This window comes from Peromyscus californicus, unplaced genomic scaffold (assembly GCF_007827085.1).
Source record: "Peromyscus californicus insignis strain IS unplaced genomic scaffold, ASM782708v3 Scaffold_1__1_contigs__length_55948999, whole genome shotgun sequence".
Lineage (NCBI taxonomy): Eukaryota > Metazoa > Chordata > Mammalia > Rodentia > Cricetidae > Peromyscus > Peromyscus californicus.
Window position 1 is genome coordinate 54,846,238 of NW_026294492.1, and position 21,554 is coordinate 54,867,791.

The 21,554-nt window shown below is 56.8% G+C and overlaps 1 long non-coding RNA gene across 1 annotated transcript; it reads right to left on the reverse strand.

The window, feature by feature from the left end:
* Nucleotides 1-283: 283 nt before the first annotated feature.
* Nucleotides 284-12,748, reverse strand: LOC128115989 (uncharacterized). Its single transcript, XR_008220337.1, has 2 exons — nt 12,614-12,748; nt 284-627 (listed from the first exon to the last, which is right to left on the reverse strand). It is a non-coding gene; the product is annotated as an uncharacterized LOC128115989 (long non-coding RNA).
* Nucleotides 12,749-21,554: the final 8,806 nt, after the last annotated feature.

Here is a 21,554-nt window from a genome sequence, read left to right on the forward strand (position 1 = left end):
GGCCCGTGAAGAGCACCCCGCCACAAACCCCGCATCCTCCCACAGCATGGAATGCCTCCGCACTGCAGCTGAGCACCAGAAGGATCAGAGCGGGACTGAGGGTTGAGGATGAGATGGGCGCTCAGAAAGTGACCCTGGCCACCAAGGCTCCCTTTGAAGGCAGCGGTGACTCTGTGATTCTGGAAGCGTCCTCTCACAGAGAAGAACCCGACCCGGTCCCCAGCCCAGCGGCACCTCCCAGCCGCCCCAGCACAGTCAAGGATTAGGCCCCATCCAGTTTCCATCCCTTTTGCCTTTGATTTATTTTTTTCTAAGTCTTTCATTTTAACTATTAGGCAATTCTGGGAGTGTCATTTACATTTCAAAAAAACACAAAAACCCTCTCCGGCTAGGATTTGTTTTTCATTTTTTTTTCCTGCCGCCTTGTTCTTCCCCGAGACTTGTTTCCTTCAAGGTCCCCACCACACCAGCACACACAGCTCCTTATTTGTTGGAAGCTCCCTCCAGGCATCCTCCACCTCCAGCCAGGCCTCTTCTGTCTTCCCCAGAAGCTCCAAGCGACCTTTCCATGACAGCATCAGCTTGGAGGACCCAAAATTCTCAGTCGCCCCAAATCCCGCTTGAATTCTATAAGAAAATACATTAGACATAGGAGAATATTTTCTTTCTTTTTTCTTTTTTGGTAAGTGAAGACCTTGTTCAGAGTTTGGAAAGGGCTCACCACACCAAGCTTCTCTTACTCTTTTTTTTTTTCTTTTTTTGGTCTTTCGAGACAGGGTTTCTCTGTGTAACCGTCCTGGTTGTCCTGGAACTCACTTTGCAGACCAGGCTGGCGTTGCCTCCCAAGCGCTGGGATTAAAGGTGTGCGCCGCCGGGTGGTGGTGGTGCACACCTTTAATCCCAGCACTCGGGAGGCAGAGGCAGGCGGATCTTTGTGAGTTCGAGGCCAGCCTGATCTACAGAGTGAGATCCAGGAAAGGCGCAAAGCTACACAGAAAAACCCTGTCTCGAAAAACAAAACAAAAACAAAGAAACAAAAAAAAGGTGTGCGCCACCACTCCCTGGCTGCCTTCCTTGCTCTTGATTCCGGTAATCTTTCACTAAGTTGCCGAGGGCAGTCTTAAACTATCTGTGGAGCCCCGCCTGGAATCCCCCAGTGAGGGGCTGGGGGCGTGGTCAGGGTGGAGCCCCGCCTAGACTCCCCCAGTGAGGGGCTGGGGGCGTGGTCAGGTGGAGCCCCGCCTAGACTCCCCCAGTGAGGGGCTGGGGGCGTGGTCAGGTGGAGCCCCGCCTGGAATCCCCCAGTGAGGGGCTGGGGACGTGGTCAGGTGGAGCCCCGCCTAGACTCCCCCAGTGAGGGGCTGGGGGCGTGGTCAGGGTGGAGCCCCGCCTAGAATCCCCCAGTGAGGGGCTAGGGGCGTGGTCAGGGTGGAGCCCCGCCCAGAATCCCCAGGAAGGGGCTGGGGCGTGGTCGGGATGGAGCCACACCCAGAATCCTCCAGTGAGGGGCTGGGGGCGTGGTCAGGGTGGAGCCCTGCCTAGAATCCCCAGTGAGGGGGTTGGGGGCGTGGTCAGGGTGGAGCCCCGCCTAGAATCCCCCAGACAGGGGCAGAGGGAGTGGTCAGGGTGGAGCCCCGCCCAGAATCCCCCTGACAGGGGCAGAGGGCGTGGTCAGGGTGGAGCCCCGCCTAGAACCCCCCCAGACAGTGGCAGAGGGCGTGGTCAGGATGGAGCCCCGCCCAGAATCCCCCCAGACAGGGGCAGAGGGCGTGGTCAGGGTGGAGCCCCGCCCAGAATCCCCCAGACAGGGGCAGAGGGCGTGGTCAGGGTGGAGCCCCGCCTAGAATCCCCCAGACAGGGGCAGAGGGCGTGGTCGGGGTGGAGCCCCGCCCAGAATCCCCCAGACAGGGGCAGAGGGCGTGGTCAGGGTGGAGCCCCGCCCAGAATCCCCCAGACAGGGGCAGAGGGCGTGGTCGGGGTGGAGCCCCGCCCAGAATCCCCCCAGACAGGGGCAGAGGGCGTGGTCAGGGTGGAGCCCCGCCCAGAATCCCCCAGACAGGGGCAGAGGGCGTGGTCGGGGTGGAGCCCCGCCCAGAATCCCCCAGACAGGGGCAGAGGGCCCACTCCCTGAGCTAGTCAGCTGGCCTGGAGAGGCAGCCAAGGTCTCAGCAGGATTCTATGTTGAGAAGAGAAGCAGCTGAGTTTCCCCAAAGTGGTGCCAGCGAGGATGGCATCTACTGGGTCGGCCCCTCCCACCTCTGCTCCCCTGGTGTGTGACCCCCCAAACATACGGGGTTTGCGGTCCTCCCCCTACGGAGCTCAGCACATCGGGCGCACCTTTCTGCATACGCTGTCTCCCCAGATCAAAGACCCTGGGCAGGCAGGTCTCGCTCTTTTTTAAGTACACACAGCTGTAAATGTTTTGTAAACACCCCGTGTTTGCTTTCCGGCCCCGTTCTCTTTTTCTCTGCTGTCTGGCAGTGTCAGACACCTTTTTTTTTTTTTTTTTTAAACAGGGTCTCTCTGTGCAGCCCTTACTGTCCTGGAACTCCCTCCATAGCCCAGGCTGGCCTCGAACTCACAGAGATCCAGATCCACATGTCTGCATCCCCAGTGCTGGGATTAAAGGTGCATACCACCACACCCAGCTTCCTAAATAGGTCTTAGCACCTGTGACTTCTGCAGGCCCCAAACTGTGGATGGCTTCTCCTGCCACTGCCCAACCCTGGCAGAGCTTCAGGGACCAGTTTCCTTTCTGGAACAGGCTGGAGGAAAGTGAGGGATGAGAGCAGGAAGGGCCTCCTGTCCCAGGCAAGAACCTCCTAGATATTTCTGGTTGCTAAGCTTATAAAAACTTCACCACAGGGACTGGAGAGCTGGCTCAATGTTTAAAAACCGGGCGGTGGTGGCGCACGCCTTTAATCCCATCAATCAGGAAGCAGAGGCAGGCGGATCTCTTTGAGTTCGTGGTCAGCCTGGTCTACAAAGAAAGTTCCAGGACAGCCAGGGCTACACTGAGAAACCTTGTCTTGCCTGTCTTGAAAAACAAAAAAAAGAACATTTGTTGTTTTTTCTGAAGACCAGTGTTCAGTTCCCAGCACCCACGTGGCAGCTCACAACAGTCTGTAACTCCAGTTCCAGGGGATCCAACACCCTCTCTGGTCTCAAAAGACCCCAGGCATGCACAGACAGGCAGACATGCCTAAATTTAAGAAATACATAATTTTTTAAAAAATAATTTATTTAAATTTATCTTATGTGCATTGGTGTGAAGGTGACAGATCCCTGGAATTGGAGTTACAGACAGTTGTGAGCCACCATGTGGGTGCTGGGAATTGAACTCAGGTCCTCTGGATGAGTAGCCAGTGCTCTTAACCTCTGAGCCATCTCTCCAGGGCCAGAAATACATAAATTTAAGAAAACAAAGGCATCTTAAACCTTCCCTCTCCCTCCAGCCCCATCCTTCTTGCCCCTGCCAGTGAACAGGCCTGGACCTGTGAGGTGAGCCGCACACACTTCTGCAGCCATGGTACTATATTACACCCCAGTCCAGGCAGTCCATGCACACGCCTGTCCCCCGGGCTGACCCCAACTTCATTCGGAAAACATTTCCATTCCTCCTTCCCAGAAAAATGACAGGTTTGAGTCTGACTCCGACTCTCCTTGTGGGGGGGGGATGCAGGGGGGACAGGTTCCCTGGTGTTTTGAGAAAAGCTGGCAGAACTCCTGGGGAGGTGAGAGCTCCTTCCTTCCCATCTGGCCTGTGCGGGGCCTGACCTGACTTAGAACCCCAGAGTTATACGTCCCATGAGCAGGACAGAGCAGCTCCCCCAGCGCTCTGGAGGCAGAGAAGCGAGGATCCTGGGTCCAAGGTTGTCCTGGTCCCCAAAGGGGATTTAAGGACAATGTGGGTTGTAGGGGACCCAGTAACAAAAAGAATAACAAGATAAATGTGAAGAATGAAAGAAAGAAAGAAGGGAGGAAGGAGGCAGGTGGGCAGGCAGGCAGGCTGACGGCGAGATGCTCAGTGGGTCAAAGAAGCACTTGGCCCCAGGCCTTGCAGCCTGTGTTCGGTCCCAGGCCCACATGGTAGGAGAGACGTGACTCCGACAAGCTGTCCTCCACGTATATACTAAATTAAATAAAAGTAAGGTGCGTGGTAGCATACACCTTTCTCAACACATCTGTCAACGTCTGTTATGAGGACACATAGCAGAGAAAAAGCAGACCCTACCAGGGCCCGCAGCGCCCCCGGAGCTGGAACAGCATCAGGGACACCTGCCACCTCTAGTCCGGTCCCGCCATGACAGTGGTGCACACACATCTGGGGACTGGAGGGGAAACTCCAGACAGGTGCCCAGGATTCCCCCAGGTTCCCACCCAGGCAGTGGGGGTGATCATGGGATGGCTGTCCCCACTGTCTTCACAGCCCAGACATCCGATCTCTGCCCCAAGCCTGGCTTGGCCCAGGCCTCTGCTGGGTGACGTGACAGATGGGCCCCCGAGGGGAAGCAGCCTGGGCCTCGACAGCCCTCCCAGGGCCAACAGGTATGTAATGCCCATCACGAGCGGGTCAGACCAGTCTGATACACCCCAGCAATTAGCTGATGAGCGATGGATCATTGATCGCTGCTGGGGCGCCTCTGAGCGGCCTCATCCATCTCCTGGCCTGCGGCCTGATTATGCATTCGCTGTGGGAGCGGACAGCCGGCTGCGGGCCTCTTGTTTTATTCATGGAGCCCGGCTCCCCGGAACCATTACCGCTTTTTAGCAGGGAGGCCTAGACCCACACGTGTAGGGTACAAAGTGACAGTTCCCTGCCGTCCACACCACAGAGGGTGGGAATGAAAGTAAAGACCGTGTAGGCCTGGGAGCCACACACAGCTCCGACAACCCTGGAAACTTCCAGAAAGGGCTCCAAGTGAGCGGTAAGCTTTTTCTTTTATTAAATATAGATATGCATATTTATTTTGAGACAGGGTCTCTCTATGTCGCCCTGCCTGTCCTGGAACTCACTCTGTAGACCAGGCTGGCCTCGAACTCAAAGATCCACCTGCCTCTGCCTCCCGAGGGCTGGGATTATAGGTGTGTGTCACTACTGCCCTGCTAATATATTTTATATTCAAAAAATATGAGGGATGACTCAGTGGTTAAGAACACTGGCTGTTATTTCAGAGGGTCAGAATTCGGTTCCCAGCACTCCGGGCCCACAACCACCTGTAACCCCAGCTCCAGTGGGTCTGAAGTCATCTCCTCCAAGGGCACGGACGCACACTCACTTACACACAGCAAATAAATAAATAAATTAATTAATTAAATATGTCTATGACACATGCGTTGACCCCTTATGTATTTGGTGGTGATAAACTCCACACTGGCCGGGTGTGGTAGCACATGCTCTTAATCCCAGCACAGGAGAAACAGGAGATAATTGAGGCTAGCCTGGTCTACATAGTGAAACCGTCTCAGACAACAGCACCACTTCTGGCTACAGCTCGGGACGCTGTGGGGCCTGGGCCCACCTCTTTTGGGGACGCGAAGGGCGGGGAGCCTCACAGGAGCGGGACCTCACCACACCCTCCTCCGGCTCAGCCATCAGACACACAAGGGTCAAGCGTGACTATTGCCTGCTGAGAGCCGTCACCCCGGCCTTGTCCAGGGCGGGGGGGTAGAAAGAAAGCAGACCCCACCGTCTCCCAGCTAGGACACAAAACCCCAACAAAGACAACCTGCCTGGAGGAGGCTCTGCTCGAGTTTCCATGGCTGCCTAGGGGCAGACGGAGGCCGACAGAGGGGGACCGCAGAAAACGCGCGTCGACAGGCGACATTGTGCACCCCTCCTGAGAGTCCAAGGATGTCTACAGCCCTGTCAGTCTGATTTGGGGAGAATCCAGATCCGTAGACAAACTCAAGGGGTCTTTTGTGAGCTCCTTCCCCATGTCCCTTGGCCCACTCCAGCCCTCCCGGGCTCCTGGGGCCACTCCACCCCAGCAGTCACCCACATGGGGACTTTGGGGGAGAGTTTCCCAAAGCTGGACAGGGTCAGTCTGGGACCTGGAAGTTTCTGCCAGCTCTAAAACACACTTGGAAGAAAAACTCCCAGACTGCCTTGTTTCTGACCCTCAAACTGAACCAGAAAAGTCAGCAAAAAGAGACACAAGGTCCCAGGTAGGAAACAGAGCCACAAAACACACACCGAGCAGCTGGTGATGGACAGAAAGAAAACAAGCCAACACACATAATTACAACTCCCTGGAAAAATAAAACCTTCAGATTGACCAATATTCATACCTGAGTTCAAATGCCAACAGACTTCTGGGTCTATCAAATCAGACGAGAATTCAAGTTATCTCAGCACAGCCCTGTGAGTGTTGGCATTCCGGAGTCCCAGGGTCTGTCCTGAAGGTCCCAAAGAGTCACACGTGTCTCAGACACCCATTATAGGGATTGTCCCCAACAGAGAGGTCATCATGAGCATCCAGGGCACACGTCTGTGCAGCATTTCACAACAGGTTCCGTAAGGCCAGAAAGGGGATGAGGGTGGCCTCTGTAGCCACAGCTGAGAAGCAGTCGCCTAGCACGCACCAAGCCCAGGGTCCATCTCCAGCACAGCATGGACTGGACACGCTGGTGCACACCTTTCATGGGATGGTGGAGACAAAAAGATCAGGGTCACCTTGGCCAGTCGTGAGTTCTAGAGCAACCTGAACTATACGAGACATTGTGGGGTTTCATGGCGGTTTGGTTATTGTTGCTTCGTTCTTGATTTTTTGAGACAGGGTTTCTCTGTGTAGCTTTGGAGCCTGTTCTAGAACTCACTCTGTAGACCAGGCTGGCCCCAAACTCACAGAGATCCTCCTGCCTCCCAAGTGCTGGGATTAAAGGCGTGCGCCACTCTTATTTTATTTTTTAAAATTGAACACTAAAGGACAAATGTTCAAGAAAAAAAGCATAATGTCCAAGAAATGTTAGCTGATTTGAGATTAGCATGTACATGTGCCATCTCCGCTTCACCCAATTTTTATTATTTTATGTGTGTCTTGGGCTGGAGAGGTGGCTCAGCAGTCAAGAGTACTTTTTTCTCTCCCAGAGGATTGAGGTTGGTTCCCAGCACCCTCACGGGGCCACTTCTGGAGGCCACAACTGTGACTCAGGAAGATTCCATGTCCTGTGCGGTGTCTCCCAGCCCGGGGTGCTGTTCTTAAAAATCTTTATGTTGTCCTCCGTGCATTCAACCCTGACAAGATACCCGTCCCAGGGAGACTGCCGTCCAGGGGAGGGCGCAGAAACCTGGGCACCTGGGAACTTTGGTTTCATGGCAAGTGTAGAGACAGACACCGAGATGATGGGGACAGACAGACACAGAGATGATGGGGACAGACAGACACAGAGATGATGGGGACAGACAGACACAGAGATGATGGGGACAGACAGACACAGAGATGATGGGGACAGACAGACACAGAGATGATGGGGACAGACAGACACAGAGATGATGGGGACAGACAGACACAGAGATGATGGGGACAGACGACAGACACAGAGATGATGGAGACAGACAGACACAGAGATGGGGACAGACAGACACCGAGATGATGGGGACAGACAGACACAGAGATGATGGGGACAGACGACAGACACAGAGATGATGGGGACAGACAGACACCGAGATGATGGGGACAGACAGACACAGAGATGATGGGGACAGACAGACACAGAGATGATGGGGACAGACAGACACAGAGATGATGGGGACAGACAGACACCGAGATGATGGGGACAGACAGACACAGATATGGGACAGACAGACACAGGCTGTTCCTCCTGCTGGGTGCTGCCCCTTCAAGAGGCCTGGCTCTGCTCCTTTTCCTACGAACTGTCTGACTGCCAGAGACAGAGGGGGCACCCTTAGAGCCAAGACAGAGGACAGACGGACAGACAGCTCACTTCTGCAACCCCCTGAGCTCAGGCTCCCGCTGTTTTCTGTTTTTCTTGGTCCTCCTTTCCCTGCTGCCCCAGGGTCTCCAGTTAGCTCTCTAGCAGAGACCGGCCTTGACTCTGATCCTCCTGCCTCAGCCTCCCAAGTGCTGGGGTGACAGGCCTGAGCCACCAAGGCCTTGCCTGCCCCTCTCTGCGTGTCTCTGTCTCTTAGCAGGACTGGACAGGAGTGTGTTGTGCCCCCACCCGCTTCCCACACAGCTGCAGGTGACACTGGCTGCCTTCCACCTGGCTGAGTCCCTTCCTCACCTGTGAGGCAGGTGTCCCCCCCCTCCCCCCGCTCCGAACCTTCCTCTCTCTGTGCCCTTGGTGGTGAGGGGCTCTTCCTTTGGGCCCACTTAGCAGATTAGAGAAACTGAGGCTGGGGCTGTGGTCTCCATGGACACAAAGCTGGGGCGGGAATCCCAGTGCCTGTGGGTTCCCAGGCCCAGGGTGTGTGCGCGTCTGACTGATGACGCACTTTGTCACCACCATTCGGTGTTTCAAGTTCAGGAGTGGATGCCGGGGGATTGGATTGAAATTCTCCCTCCGTGCAGGGCGGCCCGAAATCCTTAATGCATTGTTTAGACAGCAGCTTTCAACCCTGGAGGAGGGGGTGGGAAGGGCCGGGGCCGGGGGGAGGAGGTCACCTTTTTTCCCCTGCACAAAGGTCAGCTTCAGACTGTTGCCAAGGCAACAGCTGACTTAAACATGAGGGTTTTAGGGGAGATGGTCTCAACCCCCTTCGGAAGATGCTCTGGGTGGGCTGGATGGGGACCTTGGGCCCTTTGATCACTGTGTGGGGGATCCTGGAGGGAATGTGGGGTTCAGAGAACAGATCTAGGCCGGGTCTGTCGTCCCATCCAGATTACTCTGTGCCTCAGCTTGTCAGTCTGTGAAACGCGAGCAGTGGGGCTGGATGGAGGGCTTGGGGACCAGGCCGGTGCCCTGTGAGGATGAGCCCGGGTTCAGAGAGACTCGGTTTCTCCTGTCTACCTCCTATCCAGGCGTACACCTCAGGCCGGACACCTGGAAGAGGAGGGGTAGATAGAAAAGCGACCCCAGCACAGACAGGGAACACTGGTGCGGTCTGTAGTGGGCCGCCTCTGAGACTGACGGACGGCAGGCCCGGCTGGACACCCGGCTTCAGCTCTAGGGACAGAGGGCTTTTGTCTGTTTTTGTTTTGTTTTGTTTTTTGTTTTTTGAGACAGGGTTTCTCTGTGCAGCCCTGGCTGTCCAAGAACTCACTCCGTAGACCAGGCTGGCCTTGAACTCACAGAGCTCTGCCTGCCTCTGCCTCCCGAGTGCTGGGATTAAAGTGTAGTCAGGGGAAAACGTGCAGAACTTGGTTTTTTTCCTCAACTGTGTGAGTTGCAGGAATCAAGCTTGTGTCGTCAGACTTACAAGCACATTTCCCCACTGAGCCCTTTCACTGACCCTGAGAACCCATGCTCTTAAGACAAGAAATGGAGCTGGAGAGACAGCTCACATCCTCTTCTGACACACACGGGCTCCTGCACACACATGATTCATGTATGTACATTCCGGCACACATGAAAATAAAGCAAATATATTTTTAAATGAAGAAAAGAGAGACAATAAATAAGTGGGTGTGGGGACCCACACATGGAATCGCAGCACTCCAGAGACTGAGGCAGAGGTTGGCTGTGAGCTCCGGGCAAAGGAAAATAAAGACGAGGCAGAGCGTGTGTCGCTGCTGGGGACAGAAACAGTGAATTCTGGGACCAAAGTGTGGGGACGTGTGTCAGCCAGTTGGCCTGGACTGGATCCAGGGACCCAAGTAAGACATCATCGGGAACAGAGTGAGGCCACGGAAACAGGAGGCCGTCTCTGTGAGTGGTCTCAGTCCCACTGCGGGGTGGGAACGGCCCACACTGGCACCCGGACCAGCGCCAGTGACTAGGACTCTGGAGTCCAGGCTACTTCCCTGGTGACTGAAACAAGACTCAGAAATTTAAAGTTCATTAGCAAAACACGTGCTCGGAGGCTGGGGAGACGGCTGGGTGTGTGTGGTGCTTGCCATGAAGGCTGAGGGCCTGAGTTTGAATCCGCAGCACCCAAGGGGAAGCAGGAGCCGTGACATGTGCCTGTAACCCCAGCCCTGGGGAGTGGACCCAGCCCAGGAGAGCTGGGGAGTGCTGGGTTCAGTGGGAGAGACCATGTCACAAGTAATGAAGTGGAGGGTGGCCGGGCGGCAGTGGCGCACACCTTTAATCCCAGCACTCCGGAGGCAGAGGCAGGTGAATCTCTGTGAGTTCGAGGCCAGCCTGGGCTACAGAGCAAGTTCCAGGACAGCCAGGGCTACACAGAGAAACCCTGTCTTTTTTTTTTTTTTTTTTTCAGAGCTGAGGATTGAACCCAGGGCCTTGCACTTGCTAGGCAAGTGCTCTACCACTGAGCTAAATCCCCAACCCCGAGACCCTGTCTTAAACTAAAACCACTGTTCAAGAGGTAGAGAAACAGCTCAGTGATTAGCGCACTGGCTGCTCTTCCAGAGGATCCAGGTTTGGTTCTCAGCACCCACTTCCAGCAGTCGTAACTCCAGTTCCAGGGGATCCAGTTACCTCTTCTAGGCTATCCTGACACATACATTTAGACATAATTAGAAAATAATTCAAAAATAAATCTTTTTAAACAGGGCAGTGGTGGCGCACGCCTTTAATCCCAGCACTCAGGAGGCAGAGGCAGGTGGATCTCTGTGAGTTCGAGGCCAGCCTGGGCTACAGAGTGAGATCCAGGACAGCCAGGGCTGCACAGAGAGACCCTGTCTTGAAATCCCCCACCCACCCAGAAAGCAATCCTTTTGAAAGGACTGGTGAGATGCTCCAGGGGTGACGGGGCTTGTCACCAAGCCTGATGACCTGAGTTGACCCCTGACTTTCTCAAGTTATCCTCTGACCTCCATGGGTGAGTCATGTGACCAGCAGACCCACCCCCTATGTAAACATACACTGATAAATAAATAAGTAGATATAATAATAAATTCTGTTTTTGGTTTTTCGAGACAGGGTTTTTCTGTGTAGCTTTGCGCCTTTCCTGGATCTCGCTCTGTAGCCCAGGTTGGCCTCGAACTCACAGAGATCCGCCTGCCTCTGCCTCCCGAGTGCTGGGATTAAAGGCGTGCGCCACCACTACCCGGCTGATACAATAATAAATGTTTAAAAATAGATAAAAACAAGATGAATCTTTGAAAGCAAGAGACATTTGACCCTAAACTGTACAAACACACATATTCCTTCCTGTCCTGTGTTCTGTGTCCCTGGCCAACAGGAGCCCTGTTTAGAGGTTCTGGTCCTGGAGGGCGGTAGGGAAGCCCGGGCAGCAAGCGCTGGTCCCCAGGCATCCTTCTTAGCAATCCCCAAGCTCCTCGCTGTGCTCGGCTGGGGATCTGGGAACCTGGAGGGGCCTGAGGGGCGGCCGGCTGAGGAGACCCCCTGCTGGGTCACACGCAGATGCACACACATGTAAGCAGTCCGCAGTTTACCCCTTTCTTTTCCCGAAGTCAGACCCTGTCTCGAGCAGGGGCTGTCCTGCCACCACAGATTTCACGGTCCTTTCATCACGCCAGCCTGTGGCTACAAGGCGCCCAGCCCAGCTCACAAAGGCCCCCTAAGCCCTCCGTATCTGTCCCTACACCCCATATTCTCCAAGTGGGAGCCCCCTCTCTCGTTTCCTATTAACTTCAAAAGTCACAATCCTATTACAGCGGGGTGGGGGGTGGACAGCGGCCCACTGGAAGAGGACGCCATTTACACCGTTTCTCCGCTGACCCAGGCTGGGGGGGGAATGCTGGAGACACCTGGTGACCCGAAAGGCTGTCTTCCGGCCCCCGAGTGTGCACAGGCACACGTGCAGAACCAACACACATGCCGTGTACTCCAGCCGCACATGACTCGGGACGAACAGGATGGAATTGCAGCCCTTGGCCCCAGAGCTCACAGGATGACGCACGGGGGGCGGGGGATGGGGGGGACACCTGTGCAAAGGCGGGGGTGGGGGGGCATCTGTGCAAAGGCAGGGGTGGGGGGGCATCTGTGCAAAGGCGGGGTGGGGGGCACCTGTGCAAAGGGGGGGCACCTGTGCAAAGGGGGGGGCACCTGTGCAAAGGGGGGGCACTTGGGTTTGATCCCGTGATGCGGTGGAGTTCTGGGGTCAGCAAGCACGGGTCCCGGGTGGCGACATCTCTCAGGGGTGTGTTAGTCCATTCAAGGGAAACCCACGTGCTAATTACACTCGGGGGTCCCAGAGGTGATGGCACTGCTAGGAATCCCCCGTGTGTTAGGGACACGGGACACAGAGGTGCCAATTGCACAGGAGACCCCGAAGTTCCTTTCTGATGTCCCCCCCTTTCTCTCTTCCCAAAATCCACTGAGAAACACACAGCTCCTGCGGCTGAAGGAGGCCCCAGAGCGCGCGTCCATTGGCAGGTGTCTGAGAGGGCCCCCAATGGTGCCGGAGCAACGTTGCAGGAGTGAACTGAGGGGGTGCCCATGGCCTCGGTCTCCCCTCAGGCTGTCCGTGCAGAACCAGCCCCTCCACTCCACCGTCCACTGAGCCCAGCACTCGGGGCTCTCCTGTGCTCACTCAGCTCAGCCTCAGTTTCCCCATCCAGACCTGCTCAGCCACATGGAAGCTGGCCATGCTGGGCTCGGCAGTGGCTGGGCGCGGCTGGCTGTCAGGTGGGTGTCACGGTGGGGCCTTGGTGTCCCGGGAGCCCAGCGGCCTGGCCGAGAGCAGGGCTGGTGCTCTGGAGGCTCCTTGAGGAGAGCACACCGCCACAGCCGGGTCTCCATTGGCCTCTTCGCTCCACCTAGTGGCTGCTGGAGCTGCGGGCCACACAAAGCCAGGAGAGAGAGGGACACCTCCTCGGTCCCACTTTCCTTCCAAACTCTTGTCTGGGAAACTGAGGCACGGACCCACTGGCTCTGTGACCTTCTCCAGGGACATGCTTCCTCTGTGGCCTCAGTTCTCCCCCTTTGTGAAATGGGTATAAACAAGCAGAGGGTTGTGCTTGCCCGGCAAGGTGAAGAAGGTTGGCTTTTGACGCACAATCGGCACTCGGCCAGTGTTGGCTACTGACTGATATTGAGCAGCAACATCACCACCGAGGCTCACCACGCTCCACGCTCTCCTGCCGTGTCCTCACCTCCTTGCCCTCCCGTCCTCCCTCTGAGAGCAGGGGCCTCCTCCCTGCCTGCCAGGTGCCTCAGGGTCTCTGCATGGCCACCTTCCTTCACTCTTTTAGTTTAAGAACTTTAGCTTTCACAGTGGTCCCCACCTGTCCCCCTACACAAAATCAAGCATACCACAGGCACAGAACAAATTCCAGGGGATGCCGGACGGTGGTGGCGCACGCCTTTAATCCCAGTGCTCGGGAGGCAGAGCCAGGAGGGTCTCTGTGAGTTCGAGGCCAGCCTGGTCTACAGAGTGAGATCCAGGGCAGCCTGGGCTACACAGAGAAACCCTGTCTCAGAAATAAACAAATGAATAAAAATTTAAAGCTGTGAGACTAAGAAACAGCAAGCCTGGCTTTGGGGCCGTCCATCCTCCTTCCTTCCCCACACAGGGAAACTGAGGCCCGAGGTGTCTCAGCAACAGCAGGACACCCCCCCCACTGTGCGGAGAAGCGTGAACCCACCTCCCCCCTTGTTGCCCTCCAGGGAAGGGTCCAGCTTCAAGGCAGAGACCAGGCCAAATTGAAATTGATCGTGGGGAACAGCTCGGCAGGGTGGAACAGACATGAGACCGCCGGGGAGCACCAGGGCACCAGAGCATGCGAACCCCGCCTGCCGGTGATGGAGGAGAGCGTCACGTGTGCGTGGCAGGGGTGGGTGTGTGGGGGAAGCTGCTAACAGAGGCCTCCCGGGACCCAGAGGGCACAGAGTAGGGTGTCTGCTGCAGGAAGTGGGGACACCCCTCTCAGTCATTCACTCACTCATTCATTCATTCCAGAATGTAAGGAAATGATTTTCCGTATGGGTGTATGGCCCTGTGGCTCCCCAGGAGCCCTTTCCTCCACCTTATTTGTGGTTTTTAAATTTATTTTTGAGACAGGGTTTCTCTGTGTAGCCCTGGCTGTCCTGGAACTCTCTCTGTAGACCAGGCTGGCCTGGAACTCACAGGAATTCACCTGCCTCTGCCTCCAGAGTGCTGGGATTAAAGGTGTGGGCCACCACGCCTGGCCTTTTAAAGATGTGTGTGTGTGTGTGTGTGTGTGTGTGTGTGTGTGTGTGTGTGTGTGTCCATGGGGGCCAGCAGGGGCTGTCAGGTCCCCTGAAGCTGGAGTCACAGGCAGCTTTGTGGGGTTGCTGGCACGGAACCCGGATCCTCTGCGGGAGCAGCCTGTGCTCTAACCACTGAGCCTTCCCCCCGTGCTCTGTGGCTAGTCCATGGCTGTCCCGGGAAGGAGCTATGGCAGAATCTGTACAAAGGAGGCAATGAGGAGTGGCGAGCGCTTCCTTATTGTAGGGAGGTCTCCTCTCTCTGGTCATTCCCAGCAGTGTGTGTCACACAGGGACGTCCCCCGCATGACTCAGAGACGGCAAGCCACGGGGGCTGTGACACACAGCCCCGAGGCAGCAGGCTCTGCACTGGACCACAGCGCAAGGGCTTTCTGTGGGCTCCAGCTGCCCTCCGTACCTCAGTTTCCCAGGGCGGCCTCTGAGCCCCGGTGACCAGGCACGTGGCCACGGGGCAGCCATGTTCCCCCGAAGGCCCGCAGACCCTGACCCGGAAGCCTCCCCTCGGTGCCTGGGCCGAGGGTCGAGCCCCAGATCATCTCCTGGGACCCCTCTTGGGGGACAGCTTCGAGGCTGGGATTAGGGAGCCAGGGTCAGGGGTCAACAGCATTTGCCTCGGCTCCATTCAGTCGGCGAGGGGATCGGTTCTCCCTGCCACCACCAATTTCCTGAACAAAAGCCAAGCGGAGGACGGTCGGGGCGCCCTGGGGACGCCAGGGCGCTGGGGACATTCCCACACTCTCCGGCGCCCACGTGACCCGCGTCCACCCTCTGGCACAGGGAGAGGGGCACCCGCCGCACAGGTGGGGAAACCAAGGCAGGGGGCCACGCAGACAGGGGACCTCAGCCAAGCGACCGAGGACGGCCGCACAATGCACCCAGGCTCGGGCGGGAGGTGGCGGCCGTTCCGGCCGGTGGACAAAGGCGGGCAGCCCGGCCCGCGGGGGCGCGTTCCGCTCGTCCGCGCCTGTTCCACTTGAATCCACCCTGGACAGGCCGGAATAATCCCTCCCCGGGCCACTGCTGGGCCGTGACGACTTGAAGGGGGCCCGGAGGGCCTGACTGACAGCTGGGGGCGGGGAGGTAGGGGAGCCCGGAGCCCCCCGAAGCCTGAAGCCGCTCTCCATCCCCAGGCACTGGGAACTGCATGGAGAACCGTGGTGGTGACGGAGGGAAACAGAGTCACGGAGCCCACCTAGGCCTGGACACTGAGGTCATCCGTGCGGTGCCACATGAGCCCACCTGAGACGTCCTCACCCTGGTCCAGGCTTAGCCCCGGCAATCACTCACTCCCTGTTCATTTTCTCTGCATCTGGAATACCAGTTCCCACAGGTGTCTGGGCCTGGGCCAGAAGACAGGCCCCACAAGAGGCCGGGAGACAGAGTCCTAATCAGCTGGCCTCAGTTTCCCCAGCCGGCCACCAAGCAGCCTCTGAATGTCAAAGAGGGTTACCCCTTCCAATTCCCTATGTATCTAGTGGGGTAGGGACCCCGGGGGACAGCGGGCGACTTCATAGCCACGGCTGGATGGGGGAGAGGAGAGTGTGGGACAAAGAGCACCCCTCCCCCAGGAGGCCTTGAGGTCAGAGAATTCTGGGAGAAATGCCAGAGCCATTTAGAGATCACAAACCCTCAATAGGAGAAGCAGGGCATGGTAACACACACCTGTCATCCCAGCACTAAGACAGGAGGATTGTTGTGAGTTCCAGGCCAGCCTGGTCTACAGAGTGAGTTCCAAGACAGTCAGAGCTACATAGAGAAACCCTGTCTCGAAAAACCAAAATTAATAATAATAATAATAATAATAATAATAATAATAATAAATGGAAAGGCTGTAACTCAGTTTGCAGAGCTCTTGCCTAGCAATGCATGAAGTCCTGGGTTCTATCCCCAGCACCCCATAAGCCAGGCTTGGTGACACACACCTGTCATCCCAGGACTTGGGAGGCTGAGGCAGGAGAATCAGGAGTTCAAGGTCATCCTCAGCTACATAGTGAGTTTGAGGCCAGCTTGAGTGACATAAGACCCTCTCTCACTGGGCAATGGTGGTGCACGCATTTAATCCCAGCACTCGGGAGGCAGAGGCAGGTGGATCTCTGAGAGTTCGAGGCCAGCCTGGTCTATAGAGTGAGATCCAGGAAAAGCACCAAAACAACAAGGAGAAACCTTGTCTCGAAAAACAAAAAACAAACCAACAAAAAAGACCCTCTCTCTAACAAAGAAACAAACCCAACCAGACAACAAAATAAAAAATAAAAGGAAAGAGAAACCCCACAAAACACCCTTCTTCTCCCTCCCCGCTCCCCCAGCCACCCACTCTGCACGGGGGTCCCTGCCTGCTGTCTGTTTGGCTTCTGCCCATCCCCGTGGCCTGAGGAAAAGGACCCCCCAGCCACTCCTCCTCTGCGATGGTTCCCACGGGACCCCGACGAAGCTCACAGCCATGCTTCTCCCGTTAGCCGACTCAGCACCCGACCCCAGCAAAAACAGACAGTGAGAGATCTTTTACACGATCAGTATCAGGAGGAAACTTCCAGGAAACCGGAACACAATGATGGGCCCCGTGGACACACTGGGGTGCAGGGACCCTGAGATCAGAGCCCCTTGGGATTCCATGCCCTCGGTAGGGTCTATCCTCCCGGAAACCGAGGGAGGGACAGTTAATGAATAACATCCCTGATTGTCTTGGGGAGGGTGCTCTTGGAGGGACTCCTGCCCCCCACACTCCGGGCCTCAGTTTCCCCAGCTATAAAATTGGAATCTTCAATGAGAAAATGGATTTCAAGGGCCCGCTCCCCCAAAGCCCGCTCCCCCAGCCTCCGATCTGCTAATCCCCCCGCCAGCCCCGCACCTTGGTTTCCCTCCCAGTGGCCTAATCCCGGGATTGTCCAGGTCATTAACATTGTACAGGGTTTTCAGAAAAGATTCCCTGGGCCCCAGAGCGGCCCTCTCTGGCGATTAGCTGATTCCTAATTGAAAAAAAACCCTCCCGCCCTCCGCCCCTCTCTGTGGGCTCTGGGGCTGGGGACCCCGCAGTTGTGTGGGGGCCCCTTGGGGGCCTCCTTGGGCCTGTGTGGGACGGGGACAGACTGCAGCGGCTCCTGAAAGCTGGTGATCTGCCTAGCCTCCTTCCTCTGGCAGAACTTGGGACCCAGAATCTGGTGTCCTAAACCCTCGAATCTCACTCCCTCAGCATCTGTCCCAGGTCCCCAGCAGGGAGGAGGGAGGGTGTGTGTGGGAAGGTTGGCAGAATAGAAACCAGGGACGGTCGGGGGGCCGTGAGAGCGGGTGACGTCTCTTGTCCTCTCCTGCTGTCCTCAGTGTTCACTGTTGGGTCCCCAACCAGGCAACTTAATTCTGCCTGTCACCAGGAGATGGGCCCGGGTTATTTATCCGGTGTATATATGTATTTTAATTTAAAGATCTGCCAGCCGGCACCACTGGCTCCCGTGGAGTCCCCCGCTGCCTCCCTCATCTGAGAGAGGCCTTGCCTGCTACCAGCCCCATCTCTGGCCTTCCAAGGGGGAGTGAACAATGGGAAAAGAGGCCAGCGCCTCCAGCCGCCCCCAGCTGACAGGGAGAGCACGGACTCAGTCCACCCATCAGGCTCCTTGAGTCCCTGAGCAAGTGTTTGGCAGATTTGGTGAGACACAAAGGAACCCTCCGAGTCCTCAGCCATTGTCCTGATCAACCAAAGGAAACTGCTGGATGGACCTTGGTCCACGGTGTGTAGTTAAGGAAGGTGCTGGAAGCCAGGTTTATCGAGTCCCTAAAGGTATGGCCTCAGGTGCTGTCACACATCTCTGTTCCTCAGTTTCCCCTCACAGCCACAGACATGGCTGCTGAGCCACAGGCCTGTTCATGTGTGATAAACGACACTAATATCGCCCCAGTGTGTGGGGACCCAGCTGTCACTGACACAGGGCGGGAGGGAGTGAGATATTGCCTTAACTCTAGCTCAGCAGAGGTGACAGAGGAGAGGGGCTGGGGACAGCCCCCAATTCTGCCAGGACCACCAGAAGGCTGTCTAAAGACTCCAGACTCCCTGGCCACCCCATGGTGACTCCTGGCTCCCATTTCTGCTGGAGAAAGCACCCTTGAAGGCTGTCCCATCCTGAGAGTTCCCCAAACTGGCTCTGGCCTGGAGGAGCTCAGGTGCCAGGAGAGAGCTGGGGTCCGTCTGCACTGGCTGGCATCTCCAGGGACCCACCCCACCCACAAGCCATGAACAGGGTCCCCACATGGAGCCTAGAGAATGAGCCATCCTTCCTCGGTCAACTATAAAGTAGGTCTAGCCTGTGGTACAGATGGGTAAACTGAGGCCCAGCAGGAAAAGCAATTATTTCTCTCCTTTGGGAGAAGCGGCTAGCCCAAGAAGCATCAGAAACTAGATATAATTTTGATTTTTGTTTTTCGAGACAGCGTTTCTCTGTGAAGCCCTGTAGCCCAGGCTGGCCTCGAGATCTGCCTGTCCCTGCCTCCTGAGTGCTGGGATTAAAGGTGTGCTGGAAGATTCTCTTATCCCCAGGAGTTAGGTCCACTGTGGGAGCAGGGTTGGGGTAGAATTTTAGCCCCCCCCCCAATGCAAAGACAGAGAAAGGACAGTGGGGACCAGCTTTACAGGGAAGGGACCCTGACTGTGCCTTGGCTTCATCAGACCTGGTCCAGCACACAGTCCTCTCCGCCCAGCTCAATGATCCTGGTCCTATCCCATCGACCCGTGGGGCCTAAGAGAGGCCTCAGTTTCTCCATCTCCACCCAGCCTCCCTCCCGTGGGCCACACTGCCCATAAGGCCAACTGAACCTTCCCTCCGGGTTCCTAGACCTCCATTTTCCATCGATGGGGTTAGGAGAGTCTGGGTGGACACTCCCTAGGGGACCCAGATGGAGTCCCTTCCTCTCTCAGGCCTGGTCTGTGAGCCAGTAAGTGTAGAGGGTGAAGGTGGGGAGCTCAGGAGGGATTCTGACCCTACCCAGCCAGAGGGGTCCCAGGCCTGTATGACTCACCAAGTCCCCGGTCCCCAGCCTTGAGTCCCCACCCCACCCCCTCCCTCCCTGGCCTCAATAAAAGCAGAAACACTTGCCTAAGTCCTCTGTGGCATGGCTGGGTCGGGGAGCCCCAGAAGCTCTGTCCATCCACGTTTGGGGGTGCAGCTCCCCTCCCACACCTGCAGGGGCTTCAGGAGTGAACCCCAAGTCCCACCCCTCCCGGATCACGTCCCTCCCACCTTGCTTCTGACCTTCGACTCCGCCCCCTCCCAGGAAGTCCAGTCCCACAGGCACCTGCCCCAGGCTCCGCCCCATCAGGCCACGCCCCCACCCTCAGTGGCTGCTCACCAGCACCTGAGACTAGCATCCCTGGGTGGAAGCCCTCAGGTCTGCGGGTGTCCCCACGGCCACGCGGGGGAATTGTGTCTGGTTAATTTCCGCCCCGTGTCATCTCTCGTGATTCATGGTTCCCCGGTGTCTCCGGGCTGTGTCCAGGTGTCCCCCTGTAGCCTGGCTTAGGGGCCGGAGTGTCCCAGCTGCATCCCAGGGCAAGGGAAGGTCCCGCCAGGTGCCAAGGTGGAGGCAGAGCCTAGTGATGTCTGCACACAGCTGGTGCTCACTTAGTGCACACCAAGAGAGCTCTGACCTTGACATGAGAGACGTTTGCTATTTATTCGTTTTAACATGCAAAGGTCTTTTTTTTTTTTTTAAGTGGGCTCCTCTTGCTCCATAGCCAAGGCTGACCCCAAACTGCCCATCCTCTGCCTCGGCTGCCCCAGGGTGATTTGTGTTTGACATGCTTGTTTCCTTTTTGATCATGTAGCTTTATCTGCGTAGATATATACAACATTTATTCAGTCAGTAAACGGACATTGACTGAGTGCCCACTGTGTACCAAGTGCATTCTGGGTGGCAGAGACAGACAGGGATTAAGACAGTCCTGGATCCTCACCCGCGGGGCAGAGGGTCCAAAGATGAAAAGAAAAATCTAGACAAAGGAGAATTACTTGCATAAAAGCAAAAAAACCATGCTGGGTGTGGCACACACCTGCCATCCCAGCACTTGGGAGATGGAGGCAGGAGGATCCGGAGTTCAAGGTCATCCTGGGCTGCACAGCAAGGGCAGCCTGGGCTACGTGTGACCTTGTCTAAAAAAAAAAAAAAAAAAGGAAAGAAAGAAAGAAAAGAAAAAGAAAGAAAGGCAGGCATGGCTTTCGCTTGGGGGGCTGGGAGGAGGTGGATGTTGCTTTCTATTGAGAACTGAGGGACCAGAGGCATCATCAGGGTCCCTGGGGACCTCGAACCTGGTTGTCCCCCACGCCACCACCCCCTGCCCACGGTGGCTACCGAGGCGGCAGTAAAGGGCTGCGGGAGAGAGATTGCTTCTCTCCGGAAGCTTCGGGTGGAAAAGACGCAGACACAGGATGAGCATACCGATGCCACCTCGGCTCCGGGGACTGCAGGACTCGGCCTGGGTGGGGTGCCCGGGGTGGGGTGGGGGCCCCAGGCCGCAGCTCAGGGGAGTCTGGCATTGGTCTGCTGAGTCCCGACCTCAGAGGCAGCAGCACCTGCCCCAGGCTGGACAGCGGGCCGAGGAGCCGGCCCTGAGGTTCATCTGCATCGCTTGGATCCTGTGTCCCTGTCCCAGGCCCCGGGTTGTAAACTTGCATGGCCTGGACTGGCTTTTTCCATGGATTCTGGGACTTGAACTTGGGTCCTCAGCATGCAGCAAGCAGGCTTACCCACCCAGCCGTCTCTGGGGCCCTCACTCTTTTCTCCTCTGTTCTATGGTGGCTCACACCGTAGCCCAGGCTGGCCTTGACCTCAGAGATCCACCTGCCTCTACCTCCTGAGTGCTGGCCACCAAACCCTGGCTTGTAGCTGGCGCCACCTCCCTACGTGTGACCTTGGCAGTGTCAGGGTTCCTGGGGCTGGCAGCACCCTGGTCTGGGTGTCCAGGTGGGGGTGTCACTCTGGGCTCCGGCTCATCCTCGGTGCAGCCGGGCCTCCCCAAGGCAGCGTCTGCCGGTCGGCCCGCCTTCCACTGGGCAGGGCCGGCGTGGACACAAGGCCCTTTGTACGGTCCACCGGCCTCATTAGGAAGCAGCTCCCGTTGCAGGGCCCAGAGCGGCTGAATTAATGGGCTCGGAGCGTTGCCTCTTGGCTAATTGTGCCCGAACGCGGTCGCTGCGGGTGACAGGCAGGCGAGGGGCCGCTGCTGGGGTCCCAGACCCTGTGGGGTCACCTCTCACGGGTGACCCCCATGCCTGTCGGCAACCCCAAACGGGGAACCTCAGCTGGGGAATCCTAGGCCTCCCTTCCCCCAA